Here is a 17,737-nt window from a genome sequence, read left to right as displayed (position 1 = left end):
CCCACCCCACCCTCAGCAGTGTCTGGTGTCCTGGGCTTCTCACCCTCCCTCGTTGGGTTTCTTCAGAGATTAACGCCTTCTGCTAGCATGTGGGGTAGGCGCCCCGTGGCAGAGCAGGGTGCGGAAAGGGAAGCTCTTTACGTGGTTTCCGGAAACAACCTTGTTTTAAAACACACCTTGCTCCTAATTCTTTGAGGTATCTGCAGCCGCCAGCTCCTGAGTCTTTAGGGGTCTGGTTCCTGAATCTGCTTGATTTTGGAATCCCCCACTCCTTCCTTCCCATAGGCATCGCTCTGCTAAGTCAGTTACTATTATCTACCCAATATTTTTTTGTCAGTTCTTGTCTTCTGGAGCCTACCTCTCCCCCTCTTGTCTTATTTTTTGTGGGTCCATTACAATTACCATTTACATAATAACTGCCATGACAATATGATCACATTTGAGTGCAAACAAAGATCTCTCCCAGTTTGGCATCTTATAGTTAAACGTGCCATCGTCTGCCTGAGGAAGGGAAGGAGAGTCGTGTCTGGAACCAGCGGGCTCGGGACAGATCCTCACGTTGGCCGCTTGTGACCCTCATATCTTGGCCGATGGCACCATCCCTGCGGAGCGACGCTGTCCTTGGAGGTGGGTTCCGCTGACTCTCCGTATTGGTCTGATGTTCTGGGTCGCTAAGGAGAACTGACCAGAACCGAGAATGCAGTATGTGTGCTGGGAGCCCTCCTTCTTCCCCGGGTCCTGAAGCCTCTGCCCCTGGGGCTGGACCCTACTTCCCATGTCCTACTCTCCCTCTGGACCTCCAGCTCCCTCACCTGTCACCGCCTGCATGCAAAGATCCGGCTACTTCTCTAGACACGCGAACCCAAAAGCTGGGGCGAGCCAAAGGGCCCGTGGGCTGCTGCTTTCTGGGACTGCAAACGAGGAGACGATTGGGGTGAGCGAGCCGTGTCCCGCTCCACGTTCCGACTTCGGATAAAGTGAGCTGAAACTGTCAGCTCTCGAGAAGAGAAATGGAAGCGAGGTTCGCACAGCACCTCCAACGCCATGAGCCATTGGCAGGTGCATTAAGCCGTCCCCGAAACCAGGCGGGAGATACTCCCCACTCCAGTTCGCGGACCAGGCTCACGGACCTCTCACAGGTGACACCTTCCCCCAGCTCTCCCTGTGGGGGAGCCTGGATTCGAACCCAGGAGAGGAAAATGGGATGCGTTCTCGGTGCGTGCCGCTGAAAGGAAAGAAGAGGGGTATCCCGAGAAGTGAGTCCAGGGTGCACCTTGGGGAGGCTGACGGTGGCGGGGTTCCCGCCAGACCAGACCAGACATTTAAGAGTGCTCTCCTCCCCACCGAGGGAGGAACCGCGTGCCTCCTGTTCAGCCTTGGAGAAAACCCCAGAGAGTCAGGCTCTGAGCGGGAGCGGGGGGCGCCTCCTGGGGATCGGCCAGACCCCAAAGCCCAGGGAATCCTGGAGCAGGATGAAGGATGCTTGGCGCCCCAGGAACAAAGGAGGGGTGCTCCGTGCGGATCATAGAGGCCACGCAGGAGAGCGGGCTCGCTTACATCTGGGCTGCTTTTCGGCGTAAGGATCGTGAAGGGTCGAAGGCCGGACCCCCGGTCACGGCTGACTTGATTTCCCCTCAGAATATTTGACGGGGTTCGCGTATCGCTCTCGCCCTCCCTTGAATCGTGACAAAAGGAAAGTATTCATTACCAGGCAGACAGAGCCCTAGGGCGGGAGCCCGTCGTCATCTCGGATTTGCCTGTTAGCCCAGGCTATGGAATTAAATGCAGTTTTGTTTTTATCTATTTGCGTGGAAGCTTTCCAGAGAAAACAACAATTGTAGTGACCTGCTCACTTTGTATCATGTTAATTAGGTTTGAAAACTCGTATATTGTTTTCATAAGGGCTATTACATTTTCTCTAATTAAATTAAGGGAAAAATAAGGATGCATGGCAATAATATTTATTATTAATACCAGACTCCAGAGGCGCCCAGCAAGTTAAATCGAAGGTAAAAAAAAAAAAAAAAAAAAAAAAAAAAAAAAACCTTGAAGACAAGACAGGCTGGACTTGAAAACACTGTGGGCGATTCCAGGTTTTCAGCAAGTCATTACCCGGACCCTTTTGGAAAAGGAGAAAGTGAAAAACGGACCCAGTTGGGAGAAAACGGGCTTCTGGGCCCGGCTCGCCCTGAGCGTTTCTGGGATGTTTACTACTGTTTCATTGCAGTGGTTTTACCAAAATTGCAGTGACTTTGTTCCAAGGAGCACTTTTGACGTGGGTTTCACGCGGACTCCAAGGTTATAGCCAGCCGGCTGTGGGATTTCCGTCCAGCCCCAGCTGGGCTCCCTTTGCAAGGGGTCCTGGTTTCATGGGAAGTGAAGTCAGGCGGGCAGAGCAAGGGCAAGCGGGCTCTGGGGTGGGCAAGTGGCACGCTGGAGAGAGAAGGCAGGGCACGGGACTTTTCAACACGAACACCTTCCATCCCGTGGGCGGGCAGCTCCCTTCTGGAAATGGCACTGAGCTCGGGCCGGATGCGAAGGGGAAGAAGGAAGAGAGAGAGGGGGGATGCGGGTCCATCGCAAAGTGGTTCTACACCGAGTGGCAGAGCAACCTTGCCTGAGCTTGTGGCTGGAGTGGACGGTCGTAGTGGAGGGGGCCACCCACCTCGCACCCATTTCCCCTCCTAAGGGGGCCCTGGCTTCCTTTTGGGGCACCTCTGTGGAATGCAGCCTTCGTGGCTCACTGGGCCCTCCCGCCGCGGAAGCAGATGACTTCCGAAGGCTCTTTTGTCTCATCCTTCCTCTCCCTGCCCTCCCCTGCCAGCTGGGCCAGCTGGGCTCTCTCTCCTGGACGCCGGGCCCTTGGGAGGGGAGGGCTCAAAGATGGAAAACCGTCTGCGACGCCCTCCTTCTCAGGGCGACACCTTGGTGCAAATGCTGTCCGGGGTGCCCCAGCAGCCGGCAGGGCTCTCGGGGATTGCCTGACCCATGTGACTCATCTGTCTCAAGCTGGCTCCGCGGCTTTCCATGTGGTCCCCGGGGGCTCCTGGTGCCTCCATAAACTCCCTTGCTTCTGGGGGAGCCGGTGTCTGTTTCCGTTTCCGGTGACCAGAGAACTCCAACCGTGGCAATGGCTTTTGCACTGAATGCGGGACAACTGCGTGTGTGTGCTGTGGAGTGTGGCCTGTGAGACTTGGGAGCCTCTTGGGGTGGGGGGCAGTCCATGCTTCTATAAGTTTGGTTTAAGGAAGAGCACTGGATTGGGAGTCGGGGTATTGCTTTGAGTCCTGGCTTTGCCACTGTGCCCGGCTGGAAGGCCTCAATCTGTTGGGGTTCCTTCCGGACTTCCTCTGCAAGGTGAGGCGTTTCGAATACGACAGCAACAACGGCAGCAACTACGATTTACGGACTGCCGCGTGGGGGCCACGCACTGTGCTACGTGTCGTACATCCGAATCTTCACCTTTACCCTGAAACAAGACTCAGTCTCCCTGCTTTAGAGATAAAGAAGCAGAAGTTTAGAAGGGCAAAGCTCATCACCCAAGGTCACGTGCCAAGGAGTAGACGTACCAGGGGCTGAACCCGGGTCCGTCTGGGTCTGCTAACAGGCTCTAGAGACTCACATGACCATATCTCTGTTTGCCAGAATCGGGGATCTTCACAAGACATGGGACTCCCGGTGCTGAAACCAGGTCAAGTCCCGGACAAATCGAGATGGCTGGCCACCCCGCTGAGGAACAGCATGGGATTGGGGAGGTTACCCTGGAAGGGCACTGGAAACCAATGAGCGCGTGCTAAGATTTTCAAACCTCAGAGTAAAAGCGAAACCCCAATGGGGTTTCAGATGCCACCTTCAATTGCTACTGAGCCACATCCCAGGCTACTGAGCCTCCATCCTCCAGGGGAGCAAAGAAATCCAGAGTTCTTCCCCAACAGACCCCTGGTGGAATCCGCAAACCCCCCAATCATTTTACGAGTGGCCCTGCATCCTGCTTTCCTGTCCCCACGGCCACAACGAGACTAATCGTCACCGTCGCCACCCTCCACCTGACAAGCACCAGCATTTCCAATTGTGCGACACTCGAGGCCTGAAAATGTACCGTGTAATTTGAATTTTTAAGAAATCGAATTCTGTTTTCCAACAGGCTCATGATGTAATTGTCTCCTCCGAGATCCGACTGGCAGAGGTCTTAGACTCTAGTTTCTTTGTCTGCTTTCCTCACCTCACTCATGCATTGATTTATTGGTTCACCAGACACCTATTGAGCGCCTACTGTGTACGGGTCACTGAGCTAAGGACTAGGAGACCAGAGGGAAACGTGTTGACCGCTGCTCTTGAGATGCCTCTCCCCAGCCAATTCTCATGCAAAACAGCAATGGTAAGGTCTAGGCTCTCGGAACACAAGGCTTCTAGAACGAAGAAGGGGGATAATTAGGGTGTCCCAAAGCAGTAGCCGGTTCACTGTTCTGTTCCCAGCTCTTGGGTGGCCTCGTTCCCATCCCAGCTCATTTCACACCGTATTGTCATCGTTTCGCTGTTCCTAACTCCTCGTCCAATGCTCAACACACCGTGAGTGCCAAGTACGTGCTTTGGGTGACCGGACCCTAGGGCAGCAGCACAGGCCCGCCAGACCAGACAGGAGCTCTGTTGAAGCAGAGAATCCTTGTATCTTGTGATGAACTGTCCTCTCTCAACCCTCAAGGGTTCCGTTTTCTGAATTCCCATTTCTTAAGTTCTCTACACCGAGTTTTCTAAAATTGAGCTCTCTCTTAAATCACGTACTGCTACCAGGCCAATCTGATAGAACCACAGGAATTCAGCCCCTTTTCGGAGCTAGGAAGGGAGGACAGAGTGAGACCGGGTCAGAAATGTTAGCAAATGACGGCCATTCCAACGGTCATCACCATTGGCCATTTTCTTAAACGATAAATAAAAGGAAGCCCGAGGGGGGAATGAAAAGACTGCTGGATTGCAGGTCAGGACACCTGAGTTCTAGGACAAAAACGTAAAAAGATTTGGAATTGGTGACTTCGGGCTTTCACAGCAAAGGAAACCGCAAAGATTAAGCCCAATGGGCTTAATCCTCCTTGGAACCAAGTACCGTAACTTGGGCTCTCAAAGACAGTCTTCTGAGTGAGGCCTCAGACCCGCCGCCCACCACCCATCAATCATCCAGAACTAATCTCACCGTCACACAGACTGGAAAACCACAGGCTTCTTCAAGATCCTCTTAGCTTTAATTAAAAACCTTGGATGGATTCTCAAACACTAACAAAGACTGGCCCCCAAACATGTTTCATGCTTGTCGTCAGGTGGCCCCTGGTCTGGTTTGCTCCCAGCTCCTTAAAGGTGATGCTGTTGCAGGTAGAGACAGGTATGCCCCCCCCCCCCAAACTTCGGGCGCTTTCCCAAGCAGTACCCAGGCAGGGAGCACCCCCCCCCCCGCTTCCAAAACCGCGTTGACGTGGGTGTGGTCCACTCGAGACCGAGTGGAAATTTCTAAGACAGCTGGACTCTTCTAGATTAATGGCCTTGGGGGAATGAGTACTAAGGTCCTGGGGAATCATTTTGGTGTTCAAAGCCGGTGCTCCTTCCAGTGTAAACCAGGGCCGGTGACCGGTCGTTTCGCACTAGCACATCTGTGCAGGCCTTGTATGGCGGCCAATGTCTGCTCTGGTTCCTAAGGGCCCACACCATCCCGGCTGGGAAATATTTTGTTCCTGACTCTGGCCGTGGACTATTACCACCTCACCTTTCTGTCTGTGCCTGCACAGGGCATCCCATCCGCTCCAGGGACTGGTAGGGCAAATGGAGGGGGGAGGAGTGGAAAGGAATGTTCCCAGAAGCCCTCTGTGCCCGTGAGGCGGACCACGCCCTCCTCCTGCCCCAGCTCTTTCGCCAGTCTGATGCTGACCCCTCGCTCCACCCCTCTTCCTCTGCTCCACTCCCCACCCCTGCCTCTGTGTCCTGACTTCCTCTTCCTGCCCTGCCCTGTGTGTCTTAGCAGCCTGCCGAAGTCCTGCCTGCCCATCCCTCAGTGCCCTCCTGAACACAGCTTCTGCAGAAAGCCAGCCCGGAGCGTTCCAGGCAGGACCCGTTCCCTCCCTCTTCTTCCCGTCCTTCTTGCAAACCCCTCGGTGGTGTTCAAAGCTCTGTTCAGCTTTCTGGATCCAAGTGCCTTGCGAACTGCTTTAGGGCGGGGGCCGGGACTGGTGGCGTGTGTGGCCCCCATGATGTGTGGCAGTGCCCGGCACACGGTAGACCTAATGTTTGGTGTGTTTGGATGCTGAGGGGTCTGCTCGCCCCGACATTCTATAATTTAACGTCTGCCGAACTCCCAGTTCTCCATCCAAGGCATCTGGTTGAGGGCAGAGGTCGAGGTTCCAACAGGGACTTTCCTTTGGGAAGATTATGTCGGGACTTCAGTGCTGCTCACAGCTGATTTCAGGAGCAACACGTGGGGCCATCATAGACCTGGAGTCAGAGAGGCACAGGCCGCGACCCTAGCTCCGCCAACCGGCGAGCTGTGTGGCCGTGAGTATTAGCCACGCACCGGAGTCACCTGGAGGGCTTGTGAGACCACAGATGGCTGGGCACCCCCCCCACCCCCAGGGTTCTGATTCCGAAGGTCTGAAGTGGGACCTGAGAATCTGCATTTCTAACATGTCCCCAGGCGATGCAGCAGCGGGTCCGAGGGCCACACTGTGAGAACAGGGCCTTAGGGATTCACCAAGAGCCTTGTTCGATGTTCAGAACGCAGTTCAGTAAATAGAGAGTTCCTCAAGAATATCTCTAGGAGGTGTATCTCAACTAAGTAGAATATTTTGTAAGGATATGAGCCTTATCCCCGCGTTCTATTTCTAATTAGCAATAGGTAAATATCTTACCCATCCGTGGTTCACAATCGCGGGTGCGGTGCTCTGTGTTTTTCCAAAGATGTCTTAAATCTCAAGGTTTAGTGGCGCTCGGGGGCCAGGGCGGCTCAGCCGGTTAAGTGTCCGACTCTTGATGTTGGTTCAGGTCATGATCTCATGGTGTGTGAGACAGAGTCCCGTGTCGGGCTCTGTGCCGACAGCAGGGAGCTTGCTTGGGATTCTCTCTCACTCTCTCTCTCTCTCTGCCACTCTCCCGCTCACACGCACGCACGTGCTCCCTCTCCGTCTCTCACAATAAATAGACGCTTTTTAAACAGTTAAAAATAAAGGTTGCGTAGTGCCAGCAGGGCACGCAGACAGACCCAATGGACCCTTACCATCTGTTCTTGGAAAAGAATGACTCTCTTCGTGTCCTGGTCAATTAATCTCTCTGAGATCCCCTCACGGGGTGGGGAAGTATATTTCCAGTACATATCATTGACCCGGGATCAGTAGCCAGAATATATAAAGAACTCTTACAAATCCATAAACCAGTGACCGACACTCCCGTAGGGAAACAGGCAAGTGGTTGGAACAGGTTATTTCCTGAAGAAAGACACCCAGACGGCCAATATGTGAAAAGACGTACTACTGAGTCGGTGACGGGGGAGACGCAAAATCGAGCCACCACGCGAGTCCACCACGCCCCCACCAGAACGGTTCCAAGGCGACACTGACAATACTAAGGGTCGGCCAGGACACAGAGCTTACGAGGGCTCCTACGCTGCTGGTGGGGGTGACAACGGGCACCGCTTGATTTGGAAAACCGTGAGGTTTTTTGCTGTTCAAGTTCTGCATCCACATGCTTCGCGTCCCCACATTTCCTCTCCTAGTGCCCCCCCCCACGCGGAAATGTGCACACAGATCCACCGCAGACAAGGACAAAGGTGTTCATGGCGGCATCCTTCGTCATCACCCAAACTTGGAGACAACACAGATACCCGTTAGCTAATGAGTGGGCAAATAAAACGTGGCCCCTCCCTGCAATTTGGACGCCTTGCGTTTTGTAGGCCACACTGGGTGTTTGGTGCAGAAGCTCTCCGTTTCACGTGCCTGGGGTGATCGTGAGGGCAGAGCGGGCTGCTCTCGGCCACAATCCGTATTTCTCAGGCTCCCAGGCAAGGGCCTGACAGGTTCTTTCAGTTGTACTAGCGTGATGAATCATGTGAACATCTGTTTAGGGTTAGTGGCGTTCTCCCCATTTCACAGATGAGCCAACCGAGGTCTCTTGGCACAGGTGAAATGGCTTGCTCGGAGTCGCCTGGTTGTGTACACAGCCACACCCCCAGCCGGAACGGGAGCGGCTCACGGATCGGTTAATAACTGATTAGTCAGTTAATAAACACGAGGAGAACGGAATCGGTAAGAATCCTTTTTCTGTGGTGCCAGAGAGCACCCCGGCTGTGCCGGAAGGTCGCTAAAAACACATCGTTACCTTTGGTTTCCACATCATGGCCCCTGGCACGGCAGCCGTTCCCCATCCTTCCTATTTCAAGAAGCTCAGTGCTTCTAACAGCGCTGAGCTGTGTGTGTGTTGGGGGACGGTGGGGGTGACTGTCTTTTAAGCCCCCAGGCACAGATGCCCACCCTCTTGAGGAAACACATCCCCAAAGAACTACCATCCGCACCTCGTTTGGGAAATCCTACCCACGCACGCTGACTCACACGGTCCTCCTGGCGCTTCTGGCCCTGTTTTCTGGGGGGTGGGGTGCACAAAGCCTCCCCCCATCTGAGGATTTGCCCCAGCCTTCCCAGCTACTGCAGGACGGGGGGAGTCACAGACCCATAACGGGAGCCAGGGCATTCCGACCCTGCACAGGGCTTGCAGATTCCAGCTTCCATGGGCCAGTCCCCCTGACAGGTACGCCCGCCGCCTCCCTCCTTCGTCCCTCTCGGATCCACGGTCCCGCACAGACATCTCCCGGGATGTCCAGATGCGGGCCGCCTTAGGCATGGTGCCGTTCTCTGGACTTTTTCTGTTGAGACTCGCTGCCGCGAGTTTGCACCCCATGGGGCTTTGTTTATGCACCTGGCCGTGCCGTGTGCCAACCCACCTTTGTCTCCCCCACCAGGTTCATGGCAGCCATTCAACAGATAGCTGGTGTCTTGGGTCGGGTCCTGCGGCGGCCGATCCCCGGGACCAGCGTGTGAGTGTTGTGGTCACTCGGGAGGTGATCCCAGAAAGCACAGTGAAGGCAGGAGGGAAGCAAGAGGGTAGGGGAGGAAGCCAACAGCAGGTACGTCCCCAAGCGGGTGATCCTTGTGGCTTCAGAGCATGGGGGAGGAGGGGCAGAGAGAGAGAGAGAGAGAGGGAGAGAGAGAATCCCAAGCAGGGCTCAAACTCAAGGACTGCAAGATCATGACCTGAGCCGAAACCAACAGTTGGATGCTTAACCGACTGAGCCACCCAGGTGCCTCTCATTGTAACCCTTTTTAAGCATCCGGTTCGGGTGTTGAGTGAGTGTACATTGTTGTGAGGCCATCAACACCACCTGCCTCCAGAATGTTTCCTCTTCTTCCCCAGCGGAGGTTGGGTCCCCACCCATTCATCACAAACTCCCCATCTCCCCCTCCCCCCAGCCCCTGGGAACCTCTGGTGCTTCCTGTCTCTACAAATTTGACTATTCTATGTCCCTCATATAGGTGGAACCTTGTCATATTTGTCCTTTTGTGTCTGACTTGGGTATGTTCAATTTGGAAGGCATCCATATCCTTCGATCCAAGAAATGACAACGCAGGGAATCTGCTTTACAAGGGACATAAGAACAGCGGTACCCAATGACACGTCTCAAAATTTGCATCGTGGGTCTAGGAACACTGGAAATCACCTCGTTGAAGAGAGAATACCAGTTGAGTAATTTCGCATTCGTATGTTGGGATTTTATTTCAGCCACTAAACAGAACAAGTAGATTCATATGTGTTAGTTGGGAGAATGGCTAAGATACGCCAAGTTTAAACAGATAAGTTATAGAATGATCTTCGGCTGAAAAAAAGAAAATAGGAAGAAGTGAAAGAAAAATTCAGAATGCTCTGTGCGTGTCCCTGTAATTTGGATGAGCATGTGTTAGAATATACCCTGGGGGGATGGCACCAGAGGAGGTGGGGTTTAGCCTTTTCTTTATTTAACCGTTTGCAGTGATGTCTATCACTGCTGAAATAAAAATAGTAATAACCAGGGGCGCCTGCATGGCTCAGTTGGTTAAGCGTCCAACTTCGGCTCAGATCATGGTCTTGGGGTTCATGGGTTCGAGCCCCGTGTCGGGCTCTGTGCTGACAGCTCGGAGCCTGGAGCCTGCTTCGGATTCTGTGTCTCCCTCTCTCTCTGCCCCTCCCCGGCTCATGCTCTATCTCTCTCTGTCTCAAAAATAAATAAGCATTTAAAAAACTAAAAAAAATAGTGATAATCAAGAGAAGCATCATGACCCAGAAATTCTACTCTTGGTTATATACCCAAGTGAACTGAGTGTTTACATCCATCAAAAGACAAGAACAGGAATGCTCAAAGGAACATCATATACATCAGCTAAAGAATGGAAACAACCAACCATCCGTTACCGGTAGAATGGATGAATAATGAGCAGTGTTGTCCTCCCGTGGAATACTATACAGCAAGGAAAAGGAAAAACCAGTGATGCATGTGACAGCGAAACTCAAGACCAGTGGAATGAATTTCTGGTGTTAAAGATCAGGTCCTTACCTGGTTTGCTGGGGGAAGGTACTGACTGGTGATTCTATGGATGTATATGCACAGAGTCATCGCAAGTTGATAGATGTGTGCATGTTGATGATACATATGCGATCTCAATATAATAATTGAGAAAGGAAAAAAGGCAGTAAGGAGGAGGGGAAGAGACGTATCAAATAGGAAAGAGACTGAGCACACAGCTCACGTGGCCATTTCCAGGAGAGGAATAAATACAGAAGCATGAAGGAAATCGGAAGCATGACCTGGTTGTCTGGGAGGAAAATATTCCTCTACTCCAATTTCTCTGCAATTTTTTTATTTATTTATTTTGAGAGAGAAACAGAGTCTGCAAACAGGGGAATCTCAGAGAGAGAGAGAGAGGGAGGGAGGGAGGGAGGGAGGGAGGGAGAGAGAATAGCAGGCGGGCTCCACACGGTCGGCATGGAGCCAGACACGGGGCTCAATCTCACAAGCGGTGAGATCACGACCTGAGCTGAAATCAAGAGTCAGATGCTTAACCGACCGAGCCACCCACACACCCCGAATTTCTCTGCATTGTTACAGGGAACCTGCTCAAACGGGGAGCTCTGTGCTGGGGGTGGGGCACACTGGGCTTTGGGGTTACATAGAGTCCTGGCTCTGCCATCCCCTAATTGGTGCTCCCCGTCGAGGCTCCTGGCCTTTCTGAGCCTGCGAGCCCGTGGGGGGGCCCGTTGCCCTCGGAGACGTGCAGCGAGGCTGGCAGAAGGTGCCAGCTGTCTGCATCTGTGCCCAGCACACAGTAGACACTTGACGTGGCCTCCCTCCCTCTCTGCTTTGCAGAAACGAGAAAACAGAGCGATCTGTTAAGTTTCTGACAGAGGGCTTCTGACAGGTGAAAGCATTTGAGAAAGCAAGTCCTTCTTGCAATAAATGCATGCTAGGGAATTTCTTTAAAAAAAACCAAGCTCCCAACTCCAGCAGGCCTCGGGTGAAACTTAAGCATTTCTCTGATTATGTATCTAATATTGACCAGAAAGGGGAGGGACTCGGAGTAAAGACACTTCTTACTCAAAACTAGCTCTTTCCCTTTTCCATATGCTGTGTTTATGATTATGGGGTTTAGAGCATTTTTCTTCTTGTATTTCACAAAATACCACATCTCTTCATATAAGTCCCTCCACCCCCCCCCATATTTCGCTGCAGAGGAGGGAGGGGAGGGATCATATGAGCCCCTGGGGGCTGGCTCATCGCCTCCCTGGCAAACATCTTCAGGCCCTGAGGTCTTTCTGAGACCCAGTGGCTCGCCAGGAATGCCCAGAAGTCAGTGGCCAATCTTAGCCTGTTCTTCCATAATTCCCGTGTTTCTGTGAAATCCCACGCTGACGTGCGAAAGAAAACCTGCGAACAGAGGAAGGGTGTGTGTGTGTGTGTGTGTGTGTGTGTAGGTTGGAGGGAGCCACAAGGCAGCCAGGAAGGTCAAAAGTGGTGTCTACCTTTAAGAGTGCCTTCCTTGGGGATCTGTAGGTTCAGAATCCTGTCGGGAGGGGGTCTCCTGTGCATCCTCACCAAATATTAGCTGAAGGCACTATGATTGGAAGGCAGCAGAGGAGAACAGCTGTAAGGGCGATGGATGTGGTCGGGGCATCATTTAGGGATTATAGCGTCACCTATGGTGTGGGATCCTGGCCAGGTGCGCTCAGGAGACAGAGCCCCATGGGAAGTTGGGGCCATCTGCACACGAGCGGGACGAATTAATTTAGGCAAGGACCCCAAAGCACAGGACTCAGAGAATTCCTCTTGGCCACTCCTCTGTCTCGGGCAGGTAGAAAAGTTTCTTGGGATCATGGCATCCACCCCCTCCACTGCAAGCTTGGGGGGCCCTGGGGGCTCATGGGCCCTTGTATGTGTGTCCGTTGCCTCTGCACCTTCGTATCATTGCTCACGCGCCTCTGTCTTCTAGATGATGAGCATTAGCAAGCAGGAAGTGAGGATTCCTCGTCTCTCCATCCCTAGGGTCTCACACTCGTGAATGGAAGAGGGAATGGAGGAAAGAGGAGGCCAGCACGGGTCTCCCGTGTGCCCAAGGTCAAATGGCTCTGTTGAGGGTATCAGGGCGGCCAGAAGGAGCTGGTGGCAGGTTACAGGAGGAAGTTCAATGATGGAGCCCCATTCTTCTACTCTCTGTGGGTACGGCTCTCTGTGCTCCTTCTGCCCTCCCAACAGCCAACCAGTAGGTGCCATTATCCCCAGCACACAGATGAGACAGCCGAGGCTTGAGGAGCTCGGGGTCTGACCCAAGGTCGCACACAACAAGCCATTGGAACTGACCGTGTGACTGCAAGGCCCTACCTTTCCACACTGTTCCGTGCTACCTTCCTGCACGGGAGTTTCCGAGTGTGTCCCATGAAACCGGTCATTTCGTGCAGGGAGATAAGGGGGCTGAACTGACATGCACGGTCATAGCATGAGACGAGCTGCTCTGGGGGGCTCCTGGAGGCCCTGGTCACCGGCCCAGAAGCCACCGCTGGAATCTGCTTTGTAAAGACGTTCCCTTGTGAGCGTGTTCTCGCCATACAGAGAGGCCCGCTTGAGACCACGAGAATCACTCGCCTAACTCAAGAATGCTTGTCTACGGAGGACCGGCCCAGGGATCTCCGGGCCACGGGCCGGTCACCTGCAAGACAGAATCTCAGAACGGGCCCATCTGTCCAATACCCTCATCGGGACCTGAGAATGGGGAGGCCCAGACAGGACATGACTGCGGCCAGCGGGTGGTTCAGCAGCAGGGTCGGGTCTATGATGCAGGACGCCGGACCCTCGTTCCCTCACATGTGCGGTACCAATGCTCATCATCTGCCGGGGGGTCCCTACCTCCTCTGGCTACCCCGAAGTGGATGGCGTTAGCCCAGGGCTTTCACCTGTTAGAACAGAGGAGCAGAGGTCGGAACCCACCCTGAGGTCACAGGGCAGGCTTGAGATAGGTCCCCAGACTCACATCTTCGCGTGGGGTTCTGGGAACATTTAACGTTAAAATGTTTACGGCCGGGGAACATTGGGCCTGGCCATTTTTCACAAGGCCACAAAGCTGTTTGGAAGGTGCCCTGTGTCTCCTTCAGCGCAAGAAAACTTCGCCTTCCTGGTTAAAACCTTTCCAGAATGTTCGGTGACCTCAACTCACAGGAGTGAAAAGGAAGCTCCTTCACTGCGTCCCACCCATATGCTGTGACTATGCCGGCACCCCACCTACCCTACTCTGTCCCCAGAAAGCAGGCTACTCTTTAGCCTTACGGAGGAGGGGACAGCGGCTGGAGGCGTCAGGTGACCCACCCGTGTCACCTGGCCAGGCTCAGGTAGAAACGTCGGCCCCACCTCTGACCTCCAGCTTTTCCAGCTCATCATGCTGGTTTCCAACAGACCAATCCCTAAGTCTGGTGGTCGGAGAGGAGATTCCCTGACCCAAATATGCTAGAGACGTTCTCTTCGGTTGCTAGAAAGGAAAGGGCGCTAGAACTGTGTCCCCAAGGTTCCTGGTGAAAAGGGGAGGCGTTGGCATTCCTGGGTACGGGGCTGGCAGGCCTGCCCCAGCGGTCCCGGTGCATATCCAGGCCCCCCATCCGCTGCTCTGGGCCACGAGGAGCCCCCATCGCGGAGCCGCCCAGGAAGGCAGGGGCTCTGGAGGGAAGGGAAGGGTCTTCAGGCGCAGACCCACACCTGTGACACACGTGCGTTTCCCCGCCTTGGCCTTCAATGCCTCCCCCCCATGGGGGGCGGGGCCCGCAGAGGAGAGCTCAGGGCCCCCAAGCAGAAATGGGGTGGTGGGGCTGGAGCTGCAGGAACGTGGGAAGGGCCTCTGTGTGTGGACTTCAATAAAGAAGCGTTTGTAAAATCGTCCGGCCCAGGGCTTGGCACACACGGGGGATTAGCAACAAATACGAATTTCGGGGACTTGGGCCCAGGAATCAGGTCGCAGGGGGCGCGCCCCACCCGGCCAGCTGGGCCCAGGTGCCTGGGGTGCATCTCTGGCCTATTCTGGGCTAAATCCTCGAGCCAAAGAAGCATTGTGTGGAGAGAAGCCCCCGGCTGCAGTAGCTAATAAGCAGGGGGTGGAGGGATCCACTTAGCTGGCGGTGGCCCTTCTGATAAAGCAAGGGGTGTGCAAAGAGCCCCTCGGTCTGTTGGTGGTCTGGGCCAGCTCCCACCCCTGGGCCTGTAGAGAACAGAGCAGTACCCTTTGCTAATTAGCTACCTTCCAGGGGATTCCCTCCTCCAATTTGGGGATTTGGGGCGGGGAGGGGGACAGCCCGGTGCTGCTAATTGGTATCGTCCCAACAACCCGAGATTAAGTCTGGGGATTACGTTAAGGAGGTGAGGAGGTAATACCCAAAATAAACACGAGTGCCCTTCCTAAGTGCATTCTTGCCAGCGGGTTAAATAGCCCAGCCCCTGGAGCCTGTTCCTGAAAGATTTAAATACTAATTCAGGAGAGGGGGGGTGGCTGGGTGGAAAGCGTAGTAGATTTCTACCGATTCTGACTTCTTCTGACATCTTTTAAAGGCTTCGTTTCTGCGCTGTTTGATTCCCTTTGACGATTGTCAAGTTAAGTTTACTAAAAACTGGAGAAGACTTTGTTCCAGGGTGGGGGGATGGAGGCGGGGGGCGCTGGATTAGAAACACGAGCTGGTCCCCAGCTTGTCCGTCCGCCCTGGCATCGTTTTATTTCTGCGTTTCTGAAAGGCTCCGAGTAATCAGTTCCAGAGGACGGGCAGGGGGGGAACCTTGGCAAAGGGGCCTCCCTCTTGGCTATCACTTAGGGTATTTTATGCAGCTAATGGAGCTGTGATAGAGCCCAAAATGTGGGCATTGGGAAACCCAGGGGCCCACCTGAATTTCAGCTCGGATGTGCGCCCTCCCCCTGAGAGGAGCTCTCTGGAGGCCCTCGGGGGAGGCGTTCACGTTCAGGTTTCTAAGCTAAGAGTTTTGCATGAATGTTCATGCCCCGAAGGAAGGAGAGGTCTTAAGAACTGGCCGGTAACAGTGCTGGGTGCTGGGCTCTGTCCACGCACTCACTCTCTCATTTAACCCCAACCTGGTGACAAAAGGTCTAGCATCGTCCCCATTTCCCGGATGAGATAACCGAGGCTCACAGGTGGCTCACAGGTGTCTGTCACTTGCCCACAGGCGGTCAGTGGCAGTGCCCCGCGCTCCACCACAGGGGGCAGGCCAGAGAAGAAATTCTCTCCCGGTTGGCACGTCTCCTGAATGCATTCCATGCTGCTCTGTGCCTCGTCCTTGGGGTGGCTGGGCTGGATCCCGAACAGCTGTGGACATGAAGCGTCCCAAGGCAGAGTCCCAGAATGACGGAGGCACCAGCCACATCCGCATCGCAACCACTCCCCTCCCCGCAAGTGGTCAGCTGGCCTCCAGTTCTCTAGCGACAAGCGTCTCATCTGTCCCTAAAGCAGGCACACCATCCGAGGACAGCTCTGGCCGATGGAAGCTTTTCCTGAGCCGAGCTCTAAGTCTGGTAGGTTCTCCCATCCTTCAGGAAGGTGCTGCCCCCCAGGCCCATGGAGACACACGACTAGGCTGTCTCTCTCTCTCCTGCAGAAATAAAGAGATCGTTCCCAAGCCTCCCTCAAACACCGCTTCCAATTTTATACTTTTCCTTCAATCCGACGACTGCAGAAAACTGAGAAGAGTCTAGGCTTTTCTGTGTAACTCACTTGAAAACCCCATTGAAGTGATCCTAAGTGTTCTCCCCTCCCCCAGCACAGGATCCACAAGGACAGAAGAATACAGACATGATTGATGGCCACCTTTGGATACACTGCAGTTAAGAGGTTCGCCCTGGGCCCGGAGGCTGAAGCCTAGGCACCTAGTTCCAGCCCTGCCTCCCACTGTCCGTGACCCCGGACCAGTGACTTCCCCTCTCTGGAACCCTAAGAAGCGGCATTAAGTATCCCCTCTCATGGGGCCAGGAGGGTCCAGTGACAGAAGTCTTGAATGGCCAAGGACCGCACCGAAGTCATAAGTCTTGTCATCTGCTTGGAAGCTTGGAATTTCCGAGATCATCAGATCGCTAGCCCAGGGTGATGCCTAGCTTGTCTCTATTTGTCCAGGAAATGAATAAAAGAACACACAGCTGACCCTTACTGACTTGCACGTTTGTTTTTCAGTAAGCGCGTCAGAAACGTGTTTGGAGATCTGCGACAATCTGAAAAAAGCAGATGAACCGCGTAGCCAAGAAACGACAAAAAACCCCCGGACCGGTTAGGTATTGCTGTCGGAATACGGAATATAAACATACACAGTACGTGTTGATGGACTGTTGGTGCTATCGGTAAGACTTCCAGACAAGAGTAGGCTATTCGTAGTTTAATCCGGGGGAGTCAGAAGTTACACTCGCGTTTTCCGCTCCATGGGGGTTTGGCGCCCCTAACCCCTGAGTTGTTCCACCGTCTACACGTCCCGCCCCGAAAACCAGGAAACAATCGCAGGTTAGTTGAGTGAGTTTGAGCGGCAAATCTGTGTCCTTAATGAATATACTTTGCCTCCCTAAGACCTCAGTTTGCACATCCGGATAATGGGTAGATGTTGCCATGTTGAAGCATTGAGAGGCGCTGGGGGAGAGGCAAAGGAGAGGTGCAAACCAGATCATTTCTGGCTGTCCTCGCTCCCCTCCTCTTTCTCATCCCTGTTTTATGTCACAGCTGCTGTGACATAAAATTCAACGGATTTTTTTTTTTATTAGCATTGAGCAAAGAGGCGAGAGGCAGCCTTGCAGAAACACCACAACCAGAACATTGTGGCTCTTGCAGATCTGAGGCCACGTATGTGTCTCTGCGTTCTCCGTGGAAATAATCGTTTTCCAAGTGGCTGTTCCTCAGGTAACCCGATGTTGACTGCAATAATGCAATTTTCATATCGAAATGTTGTTCTAGAGGGAGGGTGTCTATTTCACTTAGGCTTGTTGAAACCCAATCTACAGGAAAGGACGTTCTAACAGAATTGGAGGTTAAATTTCATTTGCTGATTTAATAAAAACTAACAGGATGGATTTGGGGATATTTCATTAATCTTTCTTTCCTTTCAGTGCAAAGGAAATTAAGTTCACTGTAGTTCAAATTGTGTTTCACTCATACAAGAGGCTGCCAA

At 53.5% G+C, this 17,737-nt stretch overlaps 1 long non-coding RNA gene across 2 annotated transcripts in view; it reads left to right on the top strand.

Moving 5' to 3' along the window:
• Window positions 1-16,809, top strand: part of LOC122239304 — a 30,244-nt gene extending 13,435 nt beyond the window's left edge. Inside the window, exons 2-5 of one of the 2 annotated variants that reach the window (XR_006218268.1) lie at window positions 8,152-8,276; window positions 8,987-9,061; window positions 9,558-9,763; window positions 16,357-16,809. This is a non-coding gene — a long non-coding RNA (uncharacterized LOC122239304). Of the gene's footprint in view, window positions 1-8,151; window positions 8,277-8,986; window positions 9,062-9,557; window positions 9,764-16,351 lie in introns of both variants that reach the window. The other variant, XR_006218267.1, reaches the window with a different exon arrangement.
• The last annotated feature ends 928 nt before the right edge of the window (window positions 16,810-17,737 follow it).

The sequence above is a fragment of the Panthera tigris genome, chromosome B3 (genome assembly GCF_018350195.1).
Source record: "Panthera tigris isolate Pti1 chromosome B3, P.tigris_Pti1_mat1.1, whole genome shotgun sequence".
Lineage (NCBI taxonomy): Eukaryota > Metazoa > Chordata > Mammalia > Carnivora > Felidae > Panthera > Panthera tigris.
Note: the sequence above shows the minus strand (reverse complement) of the source record. Positions and strands in the feature narration are given on the sequence as shown.